The 7,009-nt window shown below is 45.2% G+C and overlaps 1 protein-coding gene across 7 annotated transcripts in view; it reads right to left on the reverse strand.

Annotated features, from left to right (window-relative positions):
- Positions 1-1,535, reverse strand: part of NCOA6 (nuclear receptor coactivator 6) — a 108,911-nt gene extending 107,376 nt beyond the window's left edge. For 5 of the 7 annotated variants that reach the window (XM_058685360.1, XM_058685364.1, XM_058685363.1 and 2 more), the window contains exon 1: positions 1,326-1,533. The gene's annotated coding sequence lies outside the window, so the exon portion shown is untranslated. Of the gene's footprint in view, positions 1-1,325 lie in introns of all 7 variants that reach the window. The other 2 variants (XM_058685366.1, XM_058685362.1) reach the window with 2 other exon arrangements.
- Between the last annotated feature and the right edge of the window lie 5,474 nt (positions 1,536-7,009).

Here is a 7,009-nt window from a genome sequence, read left to right on the forward strand (position 1 = left end):
TATCAAATAGCTGGTTACCTATCCTTCTTTGTATCCCCTTTCAGTCTTTGTACTGACAAACTATCAAAACAAAACCCATTAACAGTTCTTCGATACATGCTGCTGAGCTTGCCTTAACACTTTTCTCACAGCTAACAAATTCCTTTAAGCCAGTCTGTTGAATAAGGAGGCAGCAGACCTCCTCTTCCAGGAACCTGTAAGATCTGGAGGAGTCAACTTTACCTTTCTAGGTCTCAGCTAAAATCATTACATGACCCGAAATTGTTACATGATCTCTAAGACCCTTGTAGTTTCTACACACTGATTTTTCTTCACCATTCTTACTGGCCTCAAGGCCTTTCTGATGACCTCCCCAGGTGACCCTGCTCTTAAAACAGTGGGCTGTCCTCTTCCTGGGAAGACACCTTGGGTCACCACCCACAAACAGACTGGTCCCTCCTTTTAAAGACACAAACTCCATTAAGTTGATGGAGGCTCTTTCTTCTTGCCAACCAGCTCCACACTGGGCACCCCATTTGCTGACCAACTCCTGCACCCAAACCTCAGTCTCTCTTTTCCCTCTCCCTCATAAAAGTCTTCCTATTTTCTGTTGCTCTCCCCAACTGGGAGTAGAATATGGTAGGAGAACATATGTCCTCAGTCTCTTGGGAGTCATACGGGACTTGGAATTCGCACCCGCGACTCTGAGAACTGTCCAAGTCTGATAGTCGCACCGGCCTCCAAAGGGCCCCCATTTCTAATATTCCTAATCAACACTCCACCCCCGCCCTCCACAAAGAACTGTCCCTGCTCTGACAGCCTGAGCTCGGATCCCACGCCCCTCTGGGTCCTACCGGTCCTGGGGTCCGGAACACGAATAGCCTAACCCAACTCCAGTCCTGGCCTCCAGCCCCACGGACCCCGATCCAGTTCCGTTTGGACTCAGTGTCTCTTCTCCTCGACCCCGGCCACGACCCCACGTTCGGCTCCCGCCAGTTCCTCGGGCCTGGAGCGCCACCCTGTGCAGACCCCGGCCGGCCCTGCACTCCCTCAGCGCCCCAGACCCCGCGTCTCGCACCCTCCCCAACCCCGGCCGGCCCCCGCTCCCTCCAGCACCCCCGCCCGCAGGCCCGGGGCCCGCTCCCCAACATGGCGACGGGGACACGAGCGCCGCGGGCGGGGCGGCTCCGGGCCGGGCCCGCACAGGAGCCGTCTTCCACTGCCGGCCGGCGCCATTTTCCCGCGCCGGGCCCGGGCGGCGCCTCCTTCCCGCGGAGCCAGCGGGGCCGGGACCCCAGACGCCCGGCGGGCCCACCCCTTACGGGCCCGCGTCGCCGTCACCTCACCTGAGCGCGGCCCCAGCCCTCCCGGGCGGGCCTCGGAGCACCGGCCCGGGCCGTGCGTGCCCGCCGCCCTCCGTCTGTCCGTCCGTCCTCGCGTGCGTCCGTCTGTCCGGCCGTCGGCGCCCGGCCGCCCGCAGCCCGACCCGGCAAGGGCCTCAGGGAGCCGGCGGGGAGGGGGATGGGCCGGACCGGGCCGGGGAGGGAGGGGGAGGGAGGGAGAGAGGGTGGGAGAGCGGGAGGGGGCGGGGCAGGCGGGGGCGGGCCCTGATCACGTGGCCAAACGTCCCCGAGAGCGCGAGGCGGAGCGCGCGCCCGCTCACTTGGGTGCAGAGCTTAGTGCATGGGTTGGGTGATTGTCTCCTGGCGCTGTTATATCGTCAGTGGCTTTTGCCTCCACTTTGGAGTCAGTGTACAGCCCTATAGGAGCCCTCTGGCCCCAGTGCCCTTGGGCAAGTCAACTTTCCAAGCCTCAGTTTACATATCTGAAATATGGGGATAATAATAGTGCTTGCAAAGAGGAAATGAGAGAAGACATGAAAAGCACTTGGCACAGTGCCTGACACATAGTGTTTAATAACATTAACGGTGATAAAGATAATCTTTAGCCTTAATTATTAATTTGCCTGTAAGCCCCTCTCTACTTTTTTCCCATCACCATCATCCTTGCAAGCTCATTAGGTGCAAGGGAATGTGGCTCCTCCCCTCTCCCCAAATGTAGAGAGGCCTCCCAGCACTGGACTTGATGTCTGTCATAAAGGCCTGGATTCAGATCTGTTTTTCACACTTGATAGTTATGTAACTTTCTTTGCCTGTAACCTCAACTTCCTCATCTGTAAAATGGGAGTTAAGGAGTCTGTCATGAGCATCACAGAAGATAGAAGATGATCCAGTGGATTGTAAATTGATTGCATATTGGTCAGACATACTGGTTTCATCTAAGAATAGGAGTCAGGAGTACTTTCATTCCAATGAGCACACACTGTATGCTTGGATTGGTGCAGTAGTCACCTAAGGCCTTTTCACATCCTCCCTGGTTCACCTTCAATGAACCACTCTCCTGTCAGAGTAATGTTTCTAAGTCAAATTTTATCATGTCTCTCCCCTATTTAAAACTATTTGTGGGGCACTTGGGTGGCTCAGTGGGTTGAGTGTCTCACTTCAGCTTGGGTCATGATCTCATGGTTTGTGGGTTCAAGCCCTGCATCTGGCTCACTGCTGTTGGTGCAGAGCCTGCTTTGGATCCTCTGTCCCCCTCTCTCTCTGACCTTAACCTGCTTGTGCTCTCTCTCTCTCTCTCAAAAATAAATATTTTTTTAAGAAATTAAAAAACAGGGGCGCCTGGGTGGCTCAGTCGGTTAAGCCTCCGACTTCAGCTCAGGTCATGATCTCACGGTCCGTGAGTTCGAGCCCCGCGTCGGGCTCTGTGCTGACAGCTCGGAGCCTGGAGCCTGCTTCGGATTCTGTGTCTCCCTCTCTCTCTGCCCCTCCCCCGTTCATGCTCTGTCTCTCTCTGTCTCAAAAATAAATAAACGTTAAAAAAAAATTTAAAAAAAAAGAAATTAAAAAACAAACAACTATTTGATGGCCCACATTGCTCTTAAGCTAAAGGCCAAATAGGTGTCTTCACTGTCGCCTGCCTTTGCCCCATCTCCAGACTTATCTTAGGGCCTTCTTATTCTCTCTCTGGGCTGTAATTACAGTGATCTTCTTCATACATTGTACTTCCTTCCTACTCAGGACCCTTGAACATGCTGATCCCTCTGCCTGAAATGCTCTAGTTGCTTAGGTATAATTCATGACTCTTCAGCTCCCAGCTCAAACATCACAACCTCAAGGACTCCTTCCCTGACCACTCCCCAGACAGATTCTCTTATTTGTCCTCAATAAGGATGCACTAGGTTATATATTCCTTGTCTTCACCACTAGACTGTAGACTCCATAAGGAGGGGACTTTATCCATCTTGTTTACCTTAGCATATAGCACAGTGCTAGGCACAGAGGAGGTGCTTAATAAATATCTGTTGTGTTTGTGAATCCTGAATACAGCGCTAGGTGTGGGGACCAAGAGGACAAAGAAAAATAAAGAGAACCACAGATGGCCACAAGGAGGCACCTCAGGTCATTGAGCCTATGAAATTAACAGCAGAAGGTCTTATAAGATCCTGGGGAAAAAATTTTTTTTTAAACTTTTTCTTCTTGGGGCGCCTGGGTGGCGCAGTCGGTTGAGCGTCCGACTTCAGCCAGGTCACGATCTCGCGGTCCGTGAGTTCGAGCCCCGCGTCAGGCTCTGGGCTGATGGCTCGGAGCCTGGAGCCTGTTTCCGATTCTGTGTCTCCCTCTCTCTCTGCCCCTCCCCCGTTCATGCTCTGTCTCTCTCTGTCCCAAAAATAAATTAAAAATGTTGAAAAAAAAAAAATTTAAAAAAAAAAAAACAAAAAAACTTTTTCTTCTAACTTTTACAAAGTGAGGTATAATTTACATACAGCAAAATGCAAACATCTTAAGTATAATAAATGTTTACCTGTGTTCTCATGTTACCACCACCCAGATCAAGTTACAGAACTATCAACCCAGAAAGTTCCCTTTTGTCTCCTCTATGTCACCTCCCAGTCAATACTTGCTCTTCCAGAGACACGACTATTTTGACATCTAGCAACTTAGAGCCACTTTGACAGTTCTTAAACTTCATACAAATATATATGCATATATTCTTTTATGTTAGCCTAGAAATCTGACACAGCCAAAGAGTGACTCCTTGTATAATGATACAATTCATTAATTACTTGATTAATGAATTAATCTGAAAGAAACTAGTAAAAGTTCCCACCAGAAGCCAGCCCAGAGGCTGAGATGACATCATCCACAAACCTCCAAGTCTTAGAACAATTTCTAGAGGTAAGAAAGTTCTGGAAGATTCTAGAAACTCAACATCAACAAAAATCCAATTTAAAAATGTGCAGAGATGCCTGGGTGGCTCAGTTGATTAAGTGTCTGACTCTTGATTTGGGCTCAGGTCATGATCTTGAGGTTTGTGGGTTCAAGCCCTATATGGGGTCCATGCACTCAGTGTGGAGCCTGTTTGGGATTCCCTCTCTCTGCCCCTCCCCTGTTTGCATGCTCTGTCTGTCTCTGTCTCTGTCTCCCTCTCTCAAATTAAAAAACAAACAAACAAACAAACAAACAAACAAACTTAAAAAATTAAGAAAGAAAGTAGAATTGCCCAGGGCTAGCAGAAAAGGGAAATGGAGAGTTACTGTTTAATGGGTACAGAGTTTCAGTTGGGGAAGATGAAAGAGTTCTGGAGATGGATGATGGTGATGGTTGCACAACAATGAATGTACCTAATGCCACAGAGCTGTACACTTAAAAATAATTAAAATGGTGAAAATCGTTATGTATTTTACCACAATCAAAAAAAAAAATTCCAGAATCTGAGCCACTATCCTCATTTTTACCTTGTTTTCCATGTCCTTAAACTGAAGGTTCTAAGTTTTCCTGAGGTTAGCAAGTATTCAGGGAGGTAGGATCCAGAGACCCACTTGGGCACCTACCTATCCTGCAGGTGAAAATACAAGCATGGGCAACATAAGTATTTTTTGCCCACAGGTAGTTAGCAAAGGGACAGAAACAGGCCATGAACTGGCACTAAGTATAGCACAGTGATCACAAGTTTGGGCTCTGAAACCAAAATACCCAATACTTGTTACTACAAAATCAGCTGGCATTTATTAGCTATGTGACCTTGGGAAAATTCAACCTTCTTGTTATACAGATGAGGAAACTGGGACCAAAAGGAGTAAAATGTCTTTTCCAACAGGGTCCAAAGTATTTTCTCCTTTGTTTCTTAAGCCTTACATGGCATTTTTATTTTGTTTTGTGTCCCTAATAGACCATAAGCTCCTCAAAGAAGGTATTTTTGTAATATCACAACTTGTAATATAAATTAACTTTTTTGTACTTCAGTTGCCTCATCTGTAAGATGCAGATAATAAGGGCACCTTATAGATGAGGAGTCGATGATTAAATGAATTAGTAGATATAAAATGTTCTGAAGACTACCTAGGACTTATGATAGCTTCAACAAGTGCCAGATTCAGAGGCCTCTGGAGAGGATGCAAGACTGTTTCACAGAATGTTTTGAGCAAGAAAAGCAATCCTATGACATCCAGGATTGTTCTGGATTCAGACTTGGGTAAAGCAAGAGCAAATCAATGGTTCTTTGATATGAACAGATTGATTAGCATTTATTGAACTTTTGCTTTCACATTTTAGTCCAAGTGGCTTAAGCTTTCGCAGTGAATACTTCAACCATGTCTTTAAGAACAATATCAAACAGGAATAAAAAGAACAAAACCACCTAGAGAATGTCAACATTCTACTGTCTGCGGGGTTCATCACAACAGTGCCAAACAACGTTACCACATTCAGTTGAGCAAGTTGTGCCTTGCAAGAGGACATCACATCTAAGTGGGTGCTGGTCACTGGTTAACACTGTAATTTATAACTTTATTGTGATAATTTACCAGTAGATGGCAGTAAAGTGCCTTGTTACTACAAAATCAGCTCAACAATTTCAGACAACCAGAAATAAAGGTCCCTTGAAGAGGAGTCACTTCTACTTTGCATAAAGGCTTGATATGGGCGAGCAATGGCTTGCTATTAGGAAAAAAACATTGAAAATAGAAATAGAGTGATAACTACACAATTGAAAAAAATCAAAGAGTATCAAGAAGTGACCAAAAAGAGAGAAATATTCTTAGGACTTAAAAACCTATTTTTAAAAGTATTCTGAAATTATTAGAGTATAACATAAAAACATAAAAATACACAAGTCATAAGTGTAAATCCTGATGCATTTTCACAAAATGAACACTTGTCTACCCAACACCTAAATCAACAAGTAGAACATTACCAGCTCCACAAAAGCTCCCTTTCTAATCATTACCCATGCCTCTGAGTGTAAACAGTATACCAACACCTAATTCCACAGATGAGGCACGCCAGGTGTTAAACTTTATATAAATGAAATCATATAGAGTGTACTCTTTTGAGTCTGGTTTCTTACGTTCAATTTTATGTTTTTGAGATTCATCTATATTATTGCCTATGGTTGGGGTTTGTCCTTTTCATTGCTGTCCCTTTCATTTTATTATTTGAGTATATCACAATTTATCCATTCTACTGGTGGTGAAATTCTACTTCAGGTCAATTTTTTTAAGTACTACTCTGAATATTCTTATACATCTTTGGATGAACATGTGTACAATTTTCTGCTGGATATATAACTAGGACTAGGATTGCTGGGTCACAGAATTTACATGTTCAGCCCTAGTGTATATTGCCAAATCATGTTTTTTAAAAACCGTTTTATTGAGATATAATTCACATACCAAACAATTCGCTCATTTAAAGCATACAATTCAATGCTTTTTAGTATAGTCACAGGTGCAACCATCACCACAGTCAATTTTTAGAATATTTATATCACCTCAGAAAGAAAATCTGTACCATTTAGATATTGTCCTCTTCCCAAGGCCCCATTCCCCTATCCTTAAGCAACCCCTAATTTGCCTTCCATCTCTATAGATTTGCCTATTCTGGATATTTCATATAAATACTGGTCACAATATGTGACCTTTTGTGTTTGGCTTCTTTTACTCAGCATGTTTTCAAGGTTCATTCATGTT

Source organism: Neofelis nebulosa, chromosome 9, assembly GCF_028018385.1.
Source record: "Neofelis nebulosa isolate mNeoNeb1 chromosome 9, mNeoNeb1.pri, whole genome shotgun sequence".
NCBI classification, from domain to species: domain Eukaryota; kingdom Metazoa; phylum Chordata; class Mammalia; order Carnivora; family Felidae; genus Neofelis; species Neofelis nebulosa.